At 37.6% G+C, this 24152-nt stretch overlaps 1 protein-coding gene across 5 annotated transcripts in view; it reads left to right on the plus strand.

Moving 5' to 3' along the window:
- The window catches only part of dip2a (disco-interacting protein 2 homolog A), a 222984-nt gene that overhangs the window by 15216 nt on the left and 183616 nt on the right, over positions 1-24152 (plus strand). The gene's annotated exons all lie outside the window — the stretch shown is intronic.

Genomic DNA, 24152 nt, shown 5'->3' on the forward strand with positions numbered 1-24152 from the left:
GGTACTTCAACTGACGAGTAATTGCAATTACGAGGTGTCTCAGCTTTTTGTATCCTTCAAGGTGCGAGCATAATTTTAGTTTCGAGCCTATCCCGCTGCCGGTTGAAGTAGTATTTGTTACAGGGTTGTCAATATATTGTTACCCATTGTTTTTATCCTGCTTTGTCTGCCACACAACAAACAATTATAAGCTATGATTAGACCGCTAACGTGGTTGTTTGAGCGCAGCACAGAGATCGACACAATCCTGCCCTCCAACCACCAGAACGCAATCAATCAATCATCAATCAAAGTTTACTTATATAGCCCTAAATCACGAGTGTCTCAAAGGGCTGCACAAGCCACAACGGCATCCTCAGCTCAGATCCCACATCAGGGCAAGGAAAACTCAACCCAATGGGATGACAATGAGAAACCTTGGAGGGGATCGCAGATGTGGGGACATATGGTACAATACAATCAGCAAGATAGGATGGAGCTAGACCGTGTAGTATTTTATACGTAAGTAGTAAAACCTTAAAGTGGCATCTTAAGTGCACAGGAAGCCAGTGCAGGTGAGCCAGTATAGGAATGTATGTATATAGGTATATAAAGGTATATACAGATGATCAAACTTTCTTGTTCTTGTCAAAAGTCTAGCAGCCGCATTTTGTACCAACTGTAAACTTTTAATACTAGACATAGAGAGACCTGAAAATAATACGTTACAGTAATCGAGACGAGACGTAACGAACGCATGAATAATGATCTCAGAACATTAGTGTGAAGGAAAGGAAGTGGAAGACTGAATTAGAGGAACAAAGCGTTGAAAAAATATCTTAACCCGTTGGCAGCATCGCAGCGAGTGAGCCCCACCGCAGCATATGTGGCATACAGCCAAAAACGTTCAAAAGACGGACATTCATCCACAAAAATATTGAGAAGATGCTGTTTGAAACGTTTCAGTGTGTTCTGTCTCGTCCTGACTCAACTAACTAGACAGTCGAGCATTTCATTGAATACAAAGTCTGTCTTGTGGTACATAAACAACGATTTCCTAGTTTGTATTGTTACATGACAGAGAAGAAGTAAAAAACAAAAAGTAAATGCTGTTCAATGTTGTTTGCATCAAACTAAATGTATTATCTGAAAGTTAGTTTTTCTTTTAAAAGGCCTGCTATCTGTTAAAATGTTGTTTTTTTGGGAGGGCCAAGAATGGATTGAATTGATTTCAATTAGTTTCAATGAGCGGGGCTGCTTTTTAGTTACGAGCTTGGTCTTGGAACATATTGTGCTCGTAAGTTGAAGTACTACTTTAATACGGGATCTACTTTAATACTCAGAAAAGCCCACCATGTAGACTAGTCAGTGGACGTTGAGGTTGCATGGCCTTCCCTCTCTGAGACCCCTCACAAGTCCTTCAGCATAAACTTATACCAGGTTAGCATGAGCCAAACCAATGACTCGTCTTTAAGACATGCAGAGAGCATTAAAGCTCTAAAGAGTTTTTGAGCGTTACTGCTGGTTAGCTGGATACAGCAATTGGATCCAACAGAAAAAGAATGTCAAGCCCTGGAGTGAGTGTGTGCTCCTTTGCTGTGCCTTAAAGTCCAGTTGGCAGATGCCATTGTGTCTGTAACAGTGGTAAATGTTTCTGGAGACTGGAGATATTTCAAGGGTGTGTCGCAGAGCAGAACTTCAAATTCTTGGGCTGGACTCTTATGCTTTATTTTTCTCCTCTCTTAAGCGTGTGTTTGCACCACAAGGACTAGTTTGCTCAACCATTCATTTTACATTAGTGTTTATCTTTTAGAGTTGCTTTCCTTTTAATTAGGGAAGTGTTGGTCATGGGCCAAGGAAGAACCAATAAGCTCTTGTTTTGGACTTGGATAGGTGTGGCTCAAGGAATTTGTTCTGAGACTTACATTGCATTTTACTACAGATTCTAACCTTTCTCAATTTGTAAATGATTCATGAATCCTAATGTTCTGATTTTATAATAATGTGATGCGTCTGTTATAGTGGTGAACGTTAAATCACATTTAGGTTGTTTTGGCCATCAGTATATTTTTGGTTTATTATCCAAATTCTTACGTAAAATACCTTTCCTTGACCTCACAAAACAAACACATTATTGTATGTGTTTCTTGAAGCATATTCTTCGTATTTTTGTCCGAAATAATTATTTTCACGCTAAAATGGCTAGATTGACTAAAAATATAATTACTACAGTAGGATTAGCCACAAAATGAAATTCAAACAATCAGAGCACGCTGTCCAGTGTCAAGGCCACTGATTGGCTCAGCCTCAAACACGATTACTTTATTGGATTAAATGAATGTAAAGGTTATTATGTGGGTGTTATTCCACGTGTAGAAGGTTCTCATAAAGTAAAAAAAACTGTATTTAGAAGGTTGTGTAACAGTTGATTTATTCTCTAGCTGTAAAAATTTTTGGATTTGTGATTTATAATTCGTACTTCACAGAGTTTAACCTCTTAAGGCCCAAGCTGTTTGTTTACATGCTTTTTTATTTTATTTCTCTTTGCTATTTGGGCTTATTGGACCCTAATTAGAATAAAAATTAAGAATCATCTTTTGTTATGATGTACAAACGTGTACTTCATGTTTAGTGACATACTAATTCTTATTTTTACACTTCTTTTTTTTCCAAATTCCATTGTATGTTATACTCTTCTGACACCACCAGATGGCAGTATAAGTGTCCACATAAGCGGCCATAAGACCCCAATTCAGTAGTGTACACAATTTTGGAAATAAGAGCTAAAAGGTGCTGTCCACGCATGTGGCCACTAAGCCTTAAGAGGTTTTAATTTACCATGGTCAAAATGTTAATTGGTCACGTCAACCAATTTAACAGCGATAAACCAGGGTTCACTGTATTTTTACTTCGGGATTAACATTTAGCTAAATGTCTAACTGGATATAGGGAAACAAATCAATTGCATTGGTACCTTGGTTTTCATATGTTTCACTTTTTGTATGATTTGGTTTTTGACAAAAGATTTTCACCAACATTTTATCCCAGTTTTTGGCCAAACATTGTAAGTAAAAAAAAAAAACAGACCCTGTGGCTAAAAAAAAGTTGGGAGTGCCAGCAATTTGATAAAAAAGTTGTGAAACGCTATTGAATTCAAGAAAGAACTCACAGCAAAGTACAAGCGTGGCTCTCCTCTTCCCTCCTAGCCCTCTCAGTGTATAACAGTCTTTGCCAATCAGGAAGAGTCTTCAAAAAAGTTTAAATGGTGCAGAATAGATATACTCTTTGGGCGGGGCCGATAACACGATACCAATATATATCGCGATAGACATGCAATTGATATCAAAATAAAATGTTTTTTATAAATATTTATGTTTTTGGTTGGAAAAAAACGGACCAAATAAAGCATGGTTGGTTGCATGAACAAAAGCACTCGCTGTCTGGTAAGCTAGCAAAACAGGAAGTGGTTGTGAGCAATGGGAGGGACACGCTAAAAGGCCAATCGTGTGACAGTCTCAACTATCAAGTTTGGTTGTGCCATCTCGCTGTCTCGCTGTTGATTCTCTGGACAGAGTGAGAAGATTAACAAGTGCTGCAGAGAGTGAAGAAATTGTGGATAAAACAGGAAAAGTCACCTCTATTTTCAACCCAGGTCCGTTCCCTATTTGAATGTACGGAAACAACAGGTAGGAACTAAAGTGCAGGGCAGTATAACTAAAATGCATAACAAAATATAAAAAATGTGCTACTTTAAAATAATAATTTGGGCCAATATTTTTAAAATAATAAGTACTGCATAATAGATATTCATTCTTAAAGGGACTTTTTACAACACATACACACGTCTTGAGGACTTTCCAATGTTATATCCCGCACTCTTTACGTCTTCTAGGACATAATGAGATAACTGCGTACGTATGTAACACATGCATGCGCGTTAGCTTTGGGTGTTAGCTAATGATACCGGTTTGGATAGTTAGCGTTAGTTGTCACTGAAAGTATATTCTATCACAACAACAACATGACTGCAAATTGTTTGTTGCTTCTCTTAGGCTGCTTTCGTACGTATTGATTGACTGCCGTAAACACCAATCATTTTATTTGGGTCGGTTAACATCTTTTATTACAAAATCGTAGTAATTGTTAAAAATATAGACCGTTTTAAAAGAAATGTGTTCTGTCAATCACTAATGGTAACATAAGATAGCCAATGGTGTTCTCGTTATTAGTTTTCACTTTGAAAAATGTAACTGTGAGCAAGTTGGAAACAGCACCTGTAAATAAGGATAACAGACCATGTCACTTCCTGGCAGTAAACCAGCAAAAACTTGTTCCTCTCAGGTTTCTGGATGTTTACATTTTCACACTGTGCACTATTTTGTTACGCTTAATTAAGCATTTCTTACATATTGTTCATATCCCTTAATTTAAAGAGGTTATTGTTAAATATTTATTGTGATGTTAGAATTGTGTGTACGTTGCTTGTTTTACATGTTTGTGTTGACATGTATTTTCCTTTCTGCCTTGATAGATTAGGGATTATAATCAGAGGAAGGTAACATTTGAAATAAAAATGTCAACATTTAATATATTTTACTCCTTGTTAGGGTTGTACGGTATACCAGTATTAGTATAGTACCGCAATACTAATAAATCATATTCGGTACTATACCGCCTCTAAAAAGTACCGGTCCCCCACCCCACGTCGTCACGTTGTGTCATGCAGACTAGCATGTTCGCCAATGCACAATCACAAAGTACTTACAAGCAGACACCGTGTGTAGACAGAAAAGTGAGAACGGACACATTTTGGCTTAATAACTAAAGATAAAGGTGAAGTTATAACATTGAAACGCCCTCAGGAAGAGGTGCTTTAAGAAGTGGCTCGCTTGCTAGCGGCTGATGTCTGTCCGCAGTCAGTAGTGTTGTAACTACTTCTAAATCACTAATCCTTGTCTCCATGGAGACATATGAAGTACATTTATTTCAAATATCATCCTTGTAGGATGGGTGATGGCTATACATGCTTCACTACACATCGGAATCATGACAATGGATGTGTTAAAAATAGTCTATAGGTAACAAAGTCTAACCAAGACTTCATTATGCCTGATCATGAACCATTAGAACGATAATTTTGACTTTCAACACACTACACACAAGTGAATGAAGCGCATAACATCCACTGTAATGATACCAAATATAGGAGCGTATGTAGTCGATACTACTATGATTACATCGATATTTTTTAGCATCACAACATCGTCTTTCGTTTAAAAAAAAAGTATATTATGTTTATAAACTCAGGAAATACGTCCCTGGACACTTGAGGACTTTGAATATGAACAATGTATAATCCTGTAACTACTTGGTATCGGATCGATACCTAAATGTGTGGTATCATCCAAAACTAATCTACAATATCAAGCAATAGAAGAACAGGTGATTATTACATTTTAACAGAAGTGTAGATAGAACATGTTGAAACAGAAAATAAGCAGATATTAACAGTAAATGAACAAGTAGATTCATAATTCATTTTCTACCACTTTTGACAAAATAATAGAATGATAAATGACACAATATGTTACTGCATACGTCTGCAGACTAATTACGAGCCTTTGTTTGTTTACTTACTACTAAAAGACAAGTTGTCTAGTATGTTCACTATTTTATTTAAGGACAAACCAGTACTGGTACCAAAATATTGGTATCGGGACAACACTACTCCTGGTCCATATTTTCCATAAGTCATGAAAAATAGCAATATTTATCGATGTCGAGCAATATAAATATAAACAACTTATATTGTGATACAGTTTTCAGCCATATTGCCCAGCCCTATATACTCCAGTTACTTCTCTTCTCATCTGTTTACTTTAGGGCATGCTGGTTTACTAAAGAGAACTCATTTCAAAAGCCACGCTAGCGACATAGACCTTTAATTATCCAACAGTAGAAAGACGACAGTGCCAGGCTCCAACCAGGCCACCATCCTGTCCTTTCTACCCCACGGGCAAGAGTTTACCAGCACACCAGCAGATTTTTCTTCACGATCCACATGAAATATATGAAAAACACAGAAAATTTGCCATAACTTCTCGGGTCTGTCGTATTTTTAGTTGTCAGAGTACTGTGCCTGGGACAGCGCCAGCGATGACGCCGCGGGTGTCCTTGCTTGCGAGAGATGCTGACTAAACGGGACGCTTCACCCTCAAGGACGTGAAAATTAGAATGCACCTCCGTTTTTTCCTGAACCAGCATGGCTTTTTTTTGTTTGTTTGGCCACCGCTAACTCCCTGCTGTCCCGTTACATAGCTGTGTCCACATCTTTGATCCCTGACCTCTCCCTGTGCCCATCTGGTCGAGAGTAACATGGCAGTTGGACAGCATCCATGTACCACCCCCGCACTGCAACAATCCCGCTATGGTGACTGACCATAACAATGCAAATCACACGTTCACACTGCAATCTAACCTCTAATGTTATTTGGCAAATGAGGTTGTACAAAACCCAAAACCAGTGAAGTTTGCACGTTGTGTAAATCGTAAAATAAAAACAGAATACAATGATTTGCAAATCCTTTTCAACTTATATTTAATTGAATAGATTGCAAAGACAAGATATTTAATGTCCGATCTGAGAAACTATTTTATTTTTTTGCAAATAATCATTAACTTAGAATTTAATGGCAGCAACACATTGCAAAAAAGTTGGCACAAGGGCATTTTTACCACTGTGTTACATGGCCTTTACTTTTAACAACACTCAGTAAAAAATGTTGAAGCTTTTCAGGTGGAATTCTTTCCCATTCTTGCTTGATGTACAGCTACACTTCACTTCACTTCACTTAAGTTGTTCAACAGTCCGGGGTCTCCGTTATGGTATTTTGCGCTTCATAATGCGCCACACATTTTCAATGGGAGACAGGTCTGGACTACAGGCAGGCCAGTCTAGTACCCGCACTCTTTTACTATGAAGCCATGCTGTTGTAACACATGGCTTGGCATTGTCTTGCTGAAATAAGCAGGGGCGCCATGAAAAAGATGCTGCTTGGCTGGCAACATATGTTGCTCCAAAACCTGTATGTACCTTTCAGCATTAATGGTGCCTTCACAGATGTGTAAGTTACCCATGTCTTGGGTACTAATACACCCCCATACCATCACAGATGCTGGCTTTTGAACTTTGCGCCTAGAACAATCCGGATGGTTCTTTTCCTCTTTGTTCCGGAGGACACAACGTCCACAGTTTCCAAAAACTATTTGAAATGCGGACTCGTCAGACCACAAAACACTTTTCATAGCACCCACCTGTGGGATGTTCCAAATAAGTGTTTAATGAGCATTCCTCAACTTTCTCAGTCTTTTTTGCCACTTGTGCCAGCTTTTTTGAAACATGTTGCAAGCATTAAATTCCGAATGAGCTAATGTTTGTAAAAAACAACTAAGTTTTCCAGTTCGAATGTTAAGTATCTTGTCTTTGCAGTCTATTCAATTGAATATAGTTTGAACAGGATTTGCAAATCATTGTATTCTGTTTTTAGTTACGATTTACACAACGTGCCAACTTCACTGGTTTTGAGGTTTGTACATTATTAAATGTTACCACAGTTTTTAAGGGGTTTTGAGGTGTGCATCATCACACAAAATCTCAATAAATTTCAAACATTAACCTCGGCATGCACATTTTGACTTTTTTGTGATGCCACAGCCGAAGGGTACCAATAAGGAAAGAAATGTGCTGATAACGTTCGAACCGAAAATGGAACACATTCAGAAATATATTAAAAAGACAAACAAATAGATCCACCAGCATTGTTGATAAGATTGCTCATAATGGATGGCTCCAAAAATTGCTATTACAAATATGAAGTTTTCGATCCAGCAATGGTGAATTTGATAAATATATATGTTTTGACACATTTTTTTTAGAGCGAAAAAGTTAGCATTAATCAAGCTATTATTTGATCTAAGCTATGCTGGGTTGATCAGAAACAAAATATCTGAATGATATTGTGCTGGGAGGAAATACAATTGTTTTCTGAATCTCATTAAAGTATCCATTTTCCTGCTGTAAGTATACTGTATTTACTCCTAAACTGGCCAACTTTTCATTTTCTATAATTGTAGCAGCCAGTGTCTTGTTAATATAGGCAAAACAAATATGGGCCAGTGTCCATACTGTACAAATTTTTGAAAACAAAACATAAAAAAACTGCTAGAAGGTAATTCTCCAATAAATACAATCCACAAAATTCAAAAAATAATTAAAATTAAAGTTGCCATATGTAATAAGTTCATGTCAAGTCATCATTAAATGTCCCTGACATGTCAAAAGGCATTAATAAATCATGTTCTTTTCGAATACCTTTATGACTGATATGCTCATTTCAAAATGTGATTTACAGCCCCAAAATATTGTTATTGTTTTCATTTTGATGCCCCGCCCTCTACCGTTTGACCAATTAAAAAGTCTGAGTGTGTCACATCCAGGTGGCCAGTTACACACCGCCCTTTTCGTCGAGCTACTGCCACTGGTAAAGTCACTAAACATGTCAGACCTCACTAAAAGGCCTTGTTACAATACTCAACTTATTCATGAAAAAGCCAGGAACAAATTAAAGATTTGTATCGGGGATGCCTTTGAAAGATGGAGAAGATATTTGCATCTCACGCCAAACTTGCTAATTTCTTCCTTGATAGGTCAGTAAGGCATTTACGTTTTCTTATTACTTGTAATAAATGGAAATGGGCATTTCAAATGTAAACTATATTAACCAATACAGTCAATGATCTTGTCTAACAAAGCTAGTGTGTTTGTGCAACGATTGCTTAGCATGCTAGCCCGGTCAATGACACATCGACATACAGGCTAAAGGGGGAAATATTAGCCTGTATGTCGATGTGTCATCCAACTGACAGGGCAAAACATATTTCCGTGGATATGGGTAGTGTCAGTGCCTATTTTGTTCTCAATATGCTGATACGCTGAGGAATTGCTTTCCAACATTAGCACGGCTAATTGTGGTTTCTGGTACTGTATTTGCATCAGGCACATATGGGGTGGTATTTGCTTGGCACAATGTAATGCATTACATGTAAATATTTTCTACTTTGTGTATTGACATGGTAGTAGGCTATATGATTTATTTGTAACATGGTTTTTGCGTATTGTGGGTTGGCTCATATAATTGCACTCTGCACTGAAAGATGGGGATGTGCGTACATGGAAGAGAATGCAGTGCGTCAGGTTGGATGCAACATGGAGTTATGCTGAACGAAATGTGGCGGTAATTTTACTGTTGGCCTTTGCTTTCCATCAAAGTAGGCATACCGTATTTCCTTGAATAGCCGCAGGGGCGTTAATTAATTTAAAACCTCCTGTCACTACTGCGTTTACCGGAAACCGGCGGGATGGCCGTGCATGCGGTAATTATTTTAAAACCTCTTCTCACTCCGGCGTTTACCAAAAGGAATCCATAAAATTTAGGCGTGCGCTTTGAGTGTGATGTAAGCATACCATCATGAAAAGCACATTTAATTAAAAAAAACGTTATTATGGTCTTACCTGTACTTATAAATGGAGTCCATTTGCAGCTCCTTCTGACCAAAAGCATCGATAACTTGTTTATAGAAGTCTTCCATTATTTTCTTTTTTCCGTTTTAAAAGTCTCTGTCTCGATGGAGATATTCCTTTAATTATTACCTCCTGCTTCGATTGAAAGTCCAGTTTAGAAAACTGTTTTATTTTAGATACCGGTATGTAATCCTCCTTGTTAAAAGGAAGAAAAAAAAATCTCTTGCTGCGTGTGTTCACTTCTTCTGCAGTACCGGAAGTCGCAAGAAGGATCACTAGCGCGGCAGCGCCCTCTACCACCAGGAGGCGGGAGTCATTTAATGACTTATACAGTATTTCACACACGCAGCTACGGTATATTAATAAAACATAGCTGCTTACTGTTCTCTTTAGCATACTGTACCGGTATTCAATAGCTTGGACCTTAAATCCTACTGAATAGCTCTTTATCTTTTTTCCTTTGTGCGATTGTAAACTACTGAAAGCAGCTTCCTCCATTTTGAAAATGAGGACAGATGCGTCACTCGTGACGTAACGAATTTGACCCGGTGGAAGTTCTAGCCATATGCTAAATATTTTGCGAAACGAGTTTGACCCGGTGAAAATTATAGACATGCGATAATAAAATTAATATTTTGCGAAACGAATTTGATCCAGCTTCAATAATGAACCGGCGATAAGGCCAAGCATGCGTTAATTATTTTGAGAAACGAGTTTGACCCCGCAGTAATTCTAGACGTGCGAATACTATATTCCCTTCGCCAATTCAAGGAAATACGGTATGCGATATATAATATATGATATATTATTATATATAATTATTTCGATGGTGGTCCGTGCGGTCAAACTAGACATTTTAGCAGGGTAATGCCAACAATCTGCCGACTCCCGACTAAAATATTGCTGCGTATTTTTACAAATACATTTGGCTAATCGACATCAGTAAAAGGTGGCATAATCACTTGGTAAACCATCTTGCAAGAAGCGTAAACAAGTCATCAATTGCCATTTGAAGTTCCTTAAAGTAGGATTCGGATTCGGCTGCGTATTTGGCAACCTCAGTCATGGAGAGTAGGAGGGGACTACACAATTTTGACCGTGATTGCAGTACCATTTCTGGCTACATTACTACATATGGCACCTTTTTATATAAAAACAAATTAAAAAAATTATATATAATGGTTTACATGTATTATCTAGCCCATCTTACTCTATAACAGGGATGTCCAATTTTTTTTCACATAGGGCCACACTGAGAAATAAAAGTATATGGAGGGCCACGTTGACACATTTTGTACATTAAAGATGCTAAAACCAATGCAATGTACATTAGACTATTTCAATGTCAATCAATCAATCAAAGTTTATTTATATAGCCCTAAATCACAAGTGTCCCAAAGGGCTGCACAAGCCACAGCGACATCCTCGACTCAGATATGTTTGTATATATTTGATATGTTTGTGTTATAGGTGACGAAGGAATTAGTGTTATCCAATATACCTCAGTAATAATAAATTGATTTAATTTTCAGAACATGTCGAGGGCCAATAAAAAACTGCCTGCGGCTTCTCGGCCGCACTTTAGACACCTCTGCTCTGTGATAATGTATTTCTCCGAATATTCACAGGTAGACAATACCATCAAACAAAGCTACGCTTTACTGTATTTATTATGAAAGTTTTTTTCGTCACTATGGTAATGTTTTGTCCTGCTGATAAAGACCATACGTGATAGTTATATCATACATTATAACACTGCCTGGCAGAGGTCATAGAAGCTGGCACTGGGACCTCTTTTCACGGAGAGCAAACAAGCTCGATATTAATGTTTCATTAAAAGATACACTGTTAATTAAATTCAATGTGATCATGCACTGGTCAGTGCCAACAACACTTAATTAGCCTCTATGGACTTTTTATAGCCAGTCGCTGCAACGGTCAGTGTTTACAGCATGTCAGTACGCTGACATCAGCGCACCAGAAACTCTGAAAGACTGAAGAAGCACTCAGGACTCTTGTTTTTTTAGCAGGTCTAAGTAGAGCTTATTTTTGCACTTAATCACTGCTCTTTAGTATGGAATTGTAGTGTTCTTCCCCTATCGCTAAGAGGGACTCCAGTTACACGGTAAATATTTCAAAACAAGAAGCAGTTGAACACTTTCCAAGGACACCAAGTTAAATTAAACACATTTTGACTCTCACACTATTAACTAGATCCACTCGACGTCCATTGCACCGGTCGCCCAGGGGGGCTGTCCCCACATCTGCGGTCCCCTCCAAGGTTTCTTATTGTATCCCATTGGGTTTTTTTCTTGCTCTGATGTTGGATCTGAGCCGAGGATGTCGTTGCGGCTTGTGTAGCCCTTAGAGGCACTTGTGATTAAGGGCTATATAAATCAACTTTGATTGATTGATTGAGGTTATTCAAACCAATTGTTGCAACAGCTGTCCGGGTGGCTGGTCTCAGACGATCATGGAGTTGCACCTGCTGGATGTGGAGGTCCAAAGCTGGTGTGGTTACACATGGTCTGCGGTTGTGAGGCCGATTGTATGTAATGCCAAATTCTCTGAAACGCCTTTGGAGACAGCTTATGGTAGTAATAATAATAATAATAATAATAATAATAATAATGTGTGAATGTTGTCTGTCTATCTGTGTTGGCCCTGTGATGAGGTGGCGCCTTGTCCAGGGTGTACCCCACCTTCCGCCCGATTGTAGCTGAGATAGGCTCCAGCGCCCCCCGCGACCCCGAAGGGAATAAGCGGTAGAAAATGGATGGATGGATGGATGGATGGATGAATTAGATATATATAGTGCTTTTCTATTAGATACTCAAAGCGCTCACAGAGAAGTGAAAACCCATCATTCATTCACTCCACATTCACACCTGGTGGTGGTAAGCTATATTTGAGACACTTGTGATTAAGGTCTATATGAATAAACTTTGATTGATTGATGTGATTGGTATTGACTGAGCTCACTTGTGGGTGATCGTATTGAAATCAGCACCATAAAAAAAAATGATCGGAACACTCCTAGTTGTAACAATAATATGTGGCCTTTTGCTATTAGTCTGATTTTGTATATTTTGGAGTACAGTAGACATTTGATTTTGGTCTATTTATTTTGTCAGTTACAGGAGCGCTCTACTGTTCTTAAGGACCTTTTGCCAAAAAGCTAGTCAAAGATCATCTCTATGACAGACTTAGACAAACTTTATTGATCCACAAGGGAAATTGTTCTGACAGGTCTCTGTTTTAAAAAATCTGATGCAGAAGTGTGAGTCTCACACAGGTTTATTTTTTATTTTTTGTCCTGTCCAGCTACTCAGGCAAATCATATAGTTGATGTAGATGCCCATATCAGCTGTAAACATTTACTTTACAAAACAAAAAGTGTGGGATACTTCTCTTGTTGCCTTATTTGTATCTGACTATTAAATGGATTTATATTATTATTTGGTGCAGCCGGGCCGGAACAGGAGGGGATAGAAAGAGAAATAAAGGAAGACAGAGGGGGCAATTGTGGGGACAAAAGGGGGATAAGACAGACATATAACAACAACAACAACAACTGCAAACACAACAGTAACAACAACAACAGAACAACATCAGCAAATAGGATATGTACAAATATGATGGTAAAAGTGATAGCAAAGGAGCAGTTAGTGAAATAAATAATACAGAAATGACAATGAACATTATTACACTACAAATGGAGCAATACAAATACCAATAGAAATAGCACTATTGATAATGAATAATAACAATAATTACCTCTTATCAACAATACAATGTTTTCAAATGCAATAATACATATATGTAATGATAACTTGAAATACAAAAGAAAGCAGATACATGGAGGGGAAGAAAGAGAAGCCAACTATATTAACCTTGTAGATAGTACTGTTATAGTAGTAACAATAGGTTAAGCTTTGTCAGTGTGCCATGTGTTACCCAGTTTCCTCTAAGGCAACGTTAATATATGTTTGATGAAACGTGATTATTAGCATGAGTGTATGTATGTTATGTACAGTATGTGTATATATATGTTTGTACAGTGAATGTATATGTACAGTATGTGTATATGTATGTTTGTACAGTGAATGTATATGTACAGAATGTGTATATGTATGTTTGTATGTACTGTACGTTTGTACAGTGAATGTATATGTACAGTATGTGTATATGTGTTTGTACAGTGAATGTATATGTACAGTATGTGTATTTGTATGTTTGTACAGTGAATGTATATGTACAATATGTGTATGTCTCACAAGTTTTTTAACTGAAACCGTGGGCCACCAGTGTAAAATTGAACCTTGTGGAACACAACTAGTATAACTAAAGAACAAAAAAACTACTGACTGCATCTTAAGTAAGAAAGCTACACAGCATCTTAATTAAATAAATAATATTGCAAAATTAAATGGTCAAAAAAGAGAGGACTTAAAGATGGTGCCTTGAGGAACGTCTCAGTTATGTGAATCACAAGTTTGGACCCAAGTGTTCTATTTTTGCTAGCAAAGTTTAAATGTCAATGCAAGGATCTGCCCATTTGATTACAGTGGTCCTCTATACCAGTGTTTTTCAACCTTTTTGGAGCCAAGGCACATTTTTTTCATAGAAAAAATGCGGAGGCACACCACCAGCAGAAAACATTAAACAATGAAACTCAGTAGTCGATATTGACCGTAAAAAGTAATTCAGGCAAGTTTTGGATATGAGTTCAAACTACAACCTCTTGTCTCAAAGTACTGTCACGACCTGTCACATCACGCTGGGACTTACTTTGAGTTTTTTGGTGTTTTCCTGTGTGTAGTGTCTTGCGCTGCTATTTTAGTGGCTTTTCCTGTTTTGTTGGTATTTTCCTGTAGCAGTTTCATGTCTTCCTTGAGCGCTATTCCCCGCACCTGCTTTGTTTTAGCAATCACGACTATTTCAGTTCTGCGGACGCTATCCTTCTTTGTGTGGACATTGTTGATAGTCATGTCATGCACGAATGTACTTTGTGGACGCTCTCTGTTCCACACGCTGTAAGTCTTTGCTGTCGTCCAGCATTCTGTTTTTGTTTACTTTGCAGCCAGTTTAGTTTTATTTTTGTTTTCTATAGCCATCCCTAAGCTTCAATGCCTTTTCTTAGGGGCACTCACCTTTTGTTTATTTTTGGTTTAAGCATTAGATACAACGTTTACAAAGCAATTAGCTACCTCCTGCCACCTACTGATATGGAAGAGTATTACACGGTTACTCTGCTGAGCTCTAAACAGCACCGACACTCAACAACGGCACTTTATTTGCAGATTACAATTACTGGTTTGCATAAAATATTTTTAACCCAAATAGTTGAAATTACATAATCTAGTGTGCAGTGTCACAGTGGTTGAAAAACACTGCTCTATACAACAGGAACACTCGTGGTTTTAGAAATGTTCCGCAAAAATGTTTGTCTCCCAAGTTTTGAACTGAACTTGAGGGCCAGTATGAGTAGGGTGTCTTTCACCCCCTTTCAATGTTATTAAACATACTGGACAGCCTGTGTACTCTCTCTGAGCAAGCAGACATCTCTTAGGTGAGCTCCACTTTATTTCCGGAGACTCTTTCTCATGTGCTGCACAACATAACATGTTCAGCATTGTAGCTGGAAGAAGGCGGGATGCACCTGAAGGCAAGTCAGGACACCACCGAAGATCCTCAGGCGTAACTGAAAAAAAGAGTTGCAGATAACATTAACATGTAAATTGTGCTACATTTGACAAGTATTGAGTTACATTGCTGTTGTACTTACAACTGAGAATGGATGAAGATATAGTCGGCCACCCATTTTGCACCTATTCATTTCTAAAAATTATAAGCGGTAGGAAATGGATGGATGGATAAATAAGAAAATATTCTCAACTCCTGTTTCAATACTAGTGTTGTTCTTTCTTAGGCAGCAAGCTACAGCGACGTAATTAAAAAAATAATTGCGAGTTAATGGATTCGGTGGAATAGATTGGTCATGAATTGTATCTTTAAGCTATTCCGTTAAATAAATACTAAATTGCACTACTTGGCTGTAAGCAGCAGAAGCACCAATAAAAGGGTGAAATAATTGTCAAAACATGTCTGCCTACTTTGTTGTTGGTTTGGTGGCTGAAATTTATTTTGAACATGCATACAGTATCCATATATTATGTTACATATTTTACATATTTTCTTTAAAACATGTCTAAAAAAAGAGTAGGAAGAAGAAAGGCTTACCTAATCCTCCCTTTTCTCTTCATAGCAATTACTAACACATTGATGGCTGTGATGTTATTTTTAAGATCAATACACAAAAAGGTGGCACTTTTTAATACACGCCATAGTTTGATTGCAAAGTTACTTGACATTTCTTATACAGCTTAATGCGTTTCACAAAACACCCACAGTAACTTTTGGGTGTTTCGCTGAATAACCACAACGTTTGATTTGGTTGAAAACAGTATGACTTAGCACAGGTGTGTCCAAAGTGGGGCTGGGGGCCAATTTTGGCTTGTTTTGTATTGGCCCTAGACAGCTTGTAAAAATAAAAGTGATTTATTGTTATTTAGATATGTTATCAGTAGTGCTATCAATCAATTAATTATTTGAATCAGACTTTTGAATTTGGAATAATCATGGTTATTCACAAGTATTTCTATTAGTATTATTCGCTTGCATAATTTATATTTGGAAAGGAACAAGCGGTAGAAAATGGATGGATGGATGGACATTCATACAATTTAATTGTTAGAATAGGTTAGAGCAGGGGCGTCAAACGTACGGCCCGCAAACATGTGTAATCAGGACCGCGAGATGAGTTTGCTAAGTATAAAAATGAGCTGTAAGTTAAAGTGAGTTTGACACCCCTGGGTTAGAGGGTAAAAGAGAATGTGCAATCAAAACCAATTGTGTGACTTATCTGCATATAAACATGATTAATGCAATATTTTTTGTGATTGCCGTATTTTTCGGACTATAAGCCGCTACTTTTTTTCCTATGCTTTGCACCCAGCGGTTTATAAAACGGTGCAGATAATTTATGGATTTTTTCCCCGCTAATGGCTATAATGTTTTGTATTCAACACGGACAAAGACCCTGAAATGGTGTGTTTGTGCTATGTAGCCATTTTTGGGATGAGTTTGTTCACTGCAGGTGCTGCGGGTTGCAAATGTACTTCCTGTTTTGTGACTTGAACCGGAAGTTTGTATCCCGTTTTGTCTACCATCCATAGCATTTCAGCTCGAAAGGATCCTTCATTCATCACTTTCAAGCAACGGTTATATGTTTTACAATATAACTAAAATATCATATACTTACCGAACCGTTACATGTGTGATGTTTGTAGGAGTGTTTTCAGGCATATTTGTACGTGCTGTCGTAATGTAGTCAAGCTAGCGTTGTTAGCATTAGCGAATATGCTAACACTTTTACAAGTGTCTGTTCGTATTATTCACTTACAATGACATTCTTTTTGCATTATTTGAGTTTCGTAAATTCACCATACTGTGGAGTTAAAGTATTGAGTCTGTTTAGCTAAATGGAGAGCGAGCTTTCGCAGATAGTGAGTCCATGACGATGACTTCTGTTTTCTTTGATCAGCCATTTTACTGATGTTTGACACGCACGTTTGGAAACAATTAATGTATGTGAATAAACTTTTACAAAATATTTTGTATTGTTATATATCTGCAGCTTATGATCCGGTGTGGCTAATATATGTAAAAATAGTAATTTCTTCTAAAATTTGGTGGGTACGACTTAAATACCAGTGTGTTTTTATTGCCCAGAAAAAAATGTTAATTTATTTTTGACAGCCCTAGTTATTAGGTATTACACTCACTTCCTTTTTCACATACAACACAAAGCTAATGTGGATGTTTTTAGGGCTGCAATTAACTATTAATTTGATAATCGATCAATCTGTCGATTATTACTTTGATTAATCGATTAATAATTGGATAAGAGACAAACTACATTTCTATCTTATCCAGTATTTTATTGAAAAAAAAAACAGCAGACTGGCACCATAATTATTTTGATTATTGTTTCTCAGCTGTTTGTAAATGTTGCAGTTTATAAATAAAGGTGTATTAAAAAAAAAAAAAACAAACTTAGATCTAACGAATCGATGACTAAATTAATCGGCAACTATTTTAATAATCGATTTTAATCGATTTAATCGAGTAGTTGTTGCAGCCCTAGATGTTTTGTTTAGCTAGCTTAGCACATATTGACAAAAACTGGTTTGCTTCTAGTATGAAAATGTATCTAAACGAACCCTCGCTTCCTTAAATTTTTCCGAATGCGGAAAAACTAGCATCCAATTGTTCTTAAGTAATTGATAATTTTTCTAATAATGTTGAATATATCTGTAATAGATGTATGCTTGAATGCATTTTTAGTACAGACACATTTATTTTAAAGTGTACAATATAAAGTCATAAACATTTCAAATTGACAATGAAAAAGGTTTATCTGAATTCCCCTCCCTAATTGAGGTTATTAGGTCAACGCTTTGTGCTGTTTCAGAGTAAATTACAGCAATTTGAAAGAGCACACGTGTCAAAATAAGGTGCAGCAGGTTGCAATAAACTGCCAGGTTGGCCATATGACACATATAAACCTCTATCATAGTCCACTTCCTGGTTAAACTTTAATCCAAAGTGCTTCTCTTCACCATAGTAGCTTGCATATAGTTTTTTTCCCCCGCTCTTATTGCTTATTTACAGCCTGCCCACCCATTTGTTTTCCTATTGGTCAGACAATTTTACTGCGTCAAAACATGTCAGCAATCGTTAGCTGGGCTGCACATTTTTGAGAAAAAACCTAATTGCAATTTTCCTCTCCAAATTTAGGATTCAAATTGCAATTTTTATATTCTAGACTTAAAAATGCATAAAAAAGTGAAAATAATGAGTGAAGGAAGACATGTTACTTTTAGACTGTCAATCAAGATATTCTTGTCTCAAGGTGCCACACATTACAACAAAATGCAATAATTTACTTAAAGAAATATTTGTCTCTGTACCAGGGGTGTCAAACTCATTTTAGATCGGGGGCCACAAGGAGAAAAATCTACTCCCAAGTGGGCCGGACTGGTAAAATCATGGCACGATAACTTAAAAAATAAAGACAACTTCAGATTGTTTTCTTTGTTTAAAAATAGAACAAGCACATGCTGAAAATGTACAAATCATAATGTTGTTGGGGTTTTGTTACACTTGCATGTTGCGGTTAATAGTATACTATCTTTATTTGATGTTGTTTATACTTTCTAAATAAATTATGTGATAATGTTCATCAGTCAACTCTTTGGTGTTAATTTTCAATCTATCATGATAAAAAAATAACATCAAAATCAATCACAGGATGTTATTTATGTGGTTTGCTCATTTTCCTCGACTGGTGCACTAACATGTGGTTTATTTAATGTTTTTACATATGTAGCATAATCTACAAAGATACAAAAAATAGCTATTGCGACATCTAGTGGACACATTTAGAACAGCGGTAAAATTTCGGTTCATTTTTATACTTAGCAAACTCATCTCGCGGGCCGGATAAAACCGGGCCGTATGTTTGACACCCATGTTCTATACAGACTCAGTTTTTGTCTACATCAGTGGTTGTCAAACTTTATTTATTTATGTTTTTACAAAGTACCACCTCAGAAAACACAAGTACCACAGCAATGACCAACATTAAAATACAGTAGCATAGTAGACCTAAGGATTCATTAAAACAAGACAGAGCTTTTATTTAACAAGTATATTTAATATTTTTGGCCACTGTAATGTTACACACAGTTTGAATAGAAACACTTTTTAATATTTAAATAAGTGCGTTATTGGCCTACCACTAGATAGTCGGCATGCCACAGTTTAAGAATCATTAGTCTATATCATACTTTAAAACTGAAGAAATAATAGATACAAACTGTACAGTGTTTACAATGTAATGCAATCATACTATATAATAGTAATGCAATCATACTATATAATAATAATATGAGTGACCATTTAAAAGGATATACACTTTAATTTCTCATTACTGTAGAATTGTTTACCATTGTACTCTAATTGGAAGGTAAATAACTTTATCCTGAATAAATAAACTAACAAAAATAAAATTGACCCATTTCTGTAATATAATAATATTCAACATCTGAAAGTGCATTTTTTGCCTAGTTAGAAAAAATTAGGTCAGACATTGTCTTTTTGTTTCTTGCCATCACGTGATCACAGCATTCTCACACGTTTGTTTGTGTTGATGGGCTCATATTGCCCATCCGATTTTGAAGCTGAAAGATTACCATACAGGGACATTTAGCTTTGTAATGGTATTTTTTTTTCATCCCAATTTTTGGAAATTCGCGCAAGCGAGTCGCGAGTAGGGAGGCTGTCTTTCCATACTATTAAATAAACGCGCTCAGGTGCTGAGAGCGATACACAGAGTGAGACTTCTTTCTTCCTGTTTATAGCGAGAGACGACTAACGGGGGCTCAGCAACTCTGATTGGCCACTCAAATGCCGGTGACGGTGGAGAGGAAAAAAAACGTCAGCATCTTGCGGTTACTAGCGTTGTCCTGATACCGATATTTTGGTACCGGTACCAAAATTATTTTGATACTTTTCGGTTCTTTTCCAAATAAAGGGGACCAAAAAAAATTGCATTATTAACAACAAATCTTAGGGTCCATTAAACATGTTTCTTATTGCATGTTTGTCCTTAAATAAAATAGTGAACATACAAGGCAACTTGTCTTTTATTACGAAGTAAACAAACAAAGGCTCCTAATTTAGCTGCTGACATATGCAGTAACATATTGTAATTTTCCATTCTATTATTTTGTCAAAATTATTAAAGCCAAGTGGTAGGAAATTAATTATTAATATACTTGTTCATTTACTGTTAATATCTGCTTACTTTCTCTTTTAACATGTTCTGTCTACACTTCTGTTAAAATGTAATAATCACCTATTATTCTGTTGTTTGATACTTTACATTAGTTTTGGATGATACCACAAATTTGGGTATCAATCCAATACCAAGTCGTTACAGGATCATACATTGGTCATATTCAAAGTCCTCATGTGTCCAGGGACATATTTCCTGAGTTTATAAACATATTATAAATTTTTTTTAAACGAAAGAAGATGTTGTGATGCCAAAAAATATCGACGTATCGACTAGATACGCTCCTGTACTTGGTATCATTACAGTGGATGTGTAGATCCACCAATGACGTTTGTTTACATTTTGATGCCGGTGAGCTACGGTGTGTAGTGAAGCATGTTTAGCTATTCCTCGTCCTGCAGGGATGATACTTGTAAGAAACGTACTTTATTTGTTGCCATGAAGGTGAGAATTAATGATTTAGAAGTAGCTAAAACACTGCCGACTGCAGCTGGACTTTAGCCGCTAGCTAGCTAGCCATGTCTTAAAGCACCTCTTCCGGTGGGCGTTTCAGTGTTATAACTTCACCTTTATCGTTAGTTTTTAAGCCAAAATGCGTCCATTCTCCCTTTTCTGTCTACACACTGTGTCTGTTTGTAAGTACTCCGTGATTGTGCGCTGCCGAACATGCTCCTCTGCTCGTAAACCACCAAAGACACAACGTGACTATGACAAGGGCGCGGGTGAGGGGCGGACCAGTACTTTTCAGAGGCGGTATAGTACCGAATATGATTCGTTAGTATCGCGGTACTATACTAATACCAGTACCAGTATACCGTACAACCATAGCGGTTAAAGGCCTACTGAAAGCCACTACTACCGACCACGCAGTCTGATAGTTTATATATCAATGATGAAATCTTAACATTATAACACATGCCAATACGGCCGGGTTAACTTATAAAGTGACATTTTAAATTTGCCGCTAAACTTCCGGTTCGAAACGCCTCTGAGGATGACGTATGCGCGTGACGTAGCCCGGCGAACACGGGTATGCCTTCCACATTGAAGTCGATACGAAAAAGCTCTGTTTTCATTTCATAATTCCACAGTATTCTGGACATCTGTGTTCGTGAATCTGTTTCAATCATGTTCATTGCATTATGGAGAAGGAAGCCAAGCAAGCAAAGAAGAAAGTTGTCGGTGCGAAATGGACGTATTTTTCGAACGTAGTCAGCCACAACAGTACACAGCCGGCGCTTCTTTGTTTACATTCCCGAAAGATGCAGTCAAGATGGAAGAACTCGGATAACAGAGACTCTAACCAGGAGGACTTTTGATTTGGATACACAGACGCCTGTAGAGAACTGGGACAACACAGACTCTTACCAGGATTACTTTGATTTGGATGACAAAGACGCAGACGTGCTACTGTGAGTATGCAGCTTTGGCTTTTTTTTGCGTATGTACGTAACTTTTTTAAAATATATAAGCTTTATGAACCTTGGGTTAGGTGAACGGTCTTTTGGGCTGAGTGATTGTGTGTGTTGATCATGTGTTTGAATTGTATTGGCGTGTTCTATGGAGCTAGGAGCTAGCAGAGGAGCTAGCATAACACGTACCGTACCTACGTGCGCGTCACGTACGTAACTTTTTAAAAATATATAAGCTTTATGAACCTTGGATTAGGTGAACGGTCTTTTGGGCTGAGTGATTGTGTGTGTTGATCATGTGTTTGAATTGTATTGGCGTGTTCTATGGAGCTAGGAGCTAGCAGAGGAGCTAGCATAACACATACCGTACCTACGTGCGCGTCACGTACGTAACTTTTTAAAAATATATAAGCTTTATGAACCTTGGGTTAGGTGAACGGTCTTTTGGGCTGAGTGATTGTGTGTGTTGATCAGGTGTTTGAATTGTATTGGCGTGTTCTATGGAGCTAGGAGCTAGCAGAGGAGCTAGGAGCTAGCATAACAAACACGCAGGTGTTATTATGCAGGATTAATTTGTGGCATATTAAATATAAGCCTGGTTGTGTTGTGGCTAATAGAGTATATATATGTCTTGTGTTTATTTACTGTTGTAGTCATTCCCAGCTGAATATCAGGTACCGTGAGTATGCAGCCTTGGCTGCTAAACATTCGATAACTTGACCGTATGTGCGCGTCACGTACGTAACTTTTTAAAAATATATAAGCTTTATGAACCTTGGGTTAAGGAAACGGTCTTTTGGGCTGAGTGATGGTGTGTGTTGATCAGGTGTTTGAATTGTATTGGCGTGTTCTATGGAGCTAGGAGCTAGCAGAGGAGCTAGGAGCTAGCATAACAAACACGCAGGTGTTTTTATGCAGGATTAATTTGTGGCATATTAAATATAAGCCTGGTTGTGTTGTGGCTAATAGAGTATATATATGTCTTGTGTTTATTTACTGTTGTAGTCATTCCCAGCTGAATATCAGGTCACCCCCGGCTCTTACAGCATCTTCCCTATCTGAATAGCTTCAACTCCCCACTAGTCCTTCACTTGCACTTTACTCATCCACAAATCTTTCATCCTCGCTCAAATTAATGGGGAAATTGTCGCTTTCTCGGTCCGAATCTCTCTCACTTCATGCGGCCATCATTGTAAACAATAGGGAACTTTGCGTATATGTTCAACTGACTACGTCACGCTACTTCCGGTAGGGGCAAGCCTTTTTTTTATCAGATACCAAAAGTTGCAATCTTTATCGTCGTTGTTCTATACTAAATCCTTTCAGCAAAAATATGGCAATATCGCGAAATGATCAAGTATGACACATAGAATAGATCTGCTATCCCCGTTTAAATAAAAAAAATTCATTTCAGTAGGCCTTTAAGTAAGTGCAGTAATTAAAACTTCTATGTTGATTCGATGTCGATTAATCATGCAGCCCGGCTCGTGAGTGTTATGTTTTGGACAAAAAAGCGAAAAGTTGCTGTCAAAATTAGGATTCTTACCACTTCCCTCTGTAAAAAAACAAAACGAAGATGGGTTTGTTCTGGATCTGCACAGTACACCACCGTGCATCATTTTATTAGCTGCAAAACAGGTTGTCCACAGTCTGTTGCTGGCTCATACTATGAACGCTTTGGTCTTTCCAAATTCTTGTTATGTTTTCTCTGGCACGTCCCACCAGAACACATGTTTTACTGATAAGGAGTTCAGAGAGAGGTCGAGTGGACTTTTCCTAAAAATGTAACATAAAAATAGTTGTCTTTGCGCATGATGAGGTCATAGCCCTGTGACACCCCTGATCAACTGCATATGTTCCCTCTCTTTACAGCATGTCAACACACTGTAGAGATTTCCAGTAACTTTTATCTTACACTTACTCGTGGAATCTCGAGCACCCGGTGAGAAACGGTGGCATAATCACGCTTAAAAAGGTCTTGTCATCTAAAATAAACACACGTGAGTCAACACCTCTGTGCTCCGACTGTTCGCATTCTTGACATAGATGTCTGAATAGTGTGTGGTTGATTATTCGTGGCTGAGCTTCCGTAACGCGTTTGTGAGTCATTCCTTAGCTTAGAGGTCAGCTGTTGAATCTCAGAAATCTGCTGTCCGCTCCTTGCATAGCGTTTACCTAAGGCTGGTCTCAAATATTCAACCAATATTTGGATAGCTGGTCATTGGGGGAGGCATGTGTGTTTTGCGCACTTATGTGT

This window comes from Entelurus aequoreus, linkage group LG14 (genome assembly GCF_033978785.1).
Source record: "Entelurus aequoreus isolate RoL-2023_Sb linkage group LG14, RoL_Eaeq_v1.1, whole genome shotgun sequence".
NCBI classification, from domain to species: Eukaryota; Metazoa; Chordata; class Actinopteri; order Syngnathiformes; family Syngnathidae; genus Entelurus; species Entelurus aequoreus.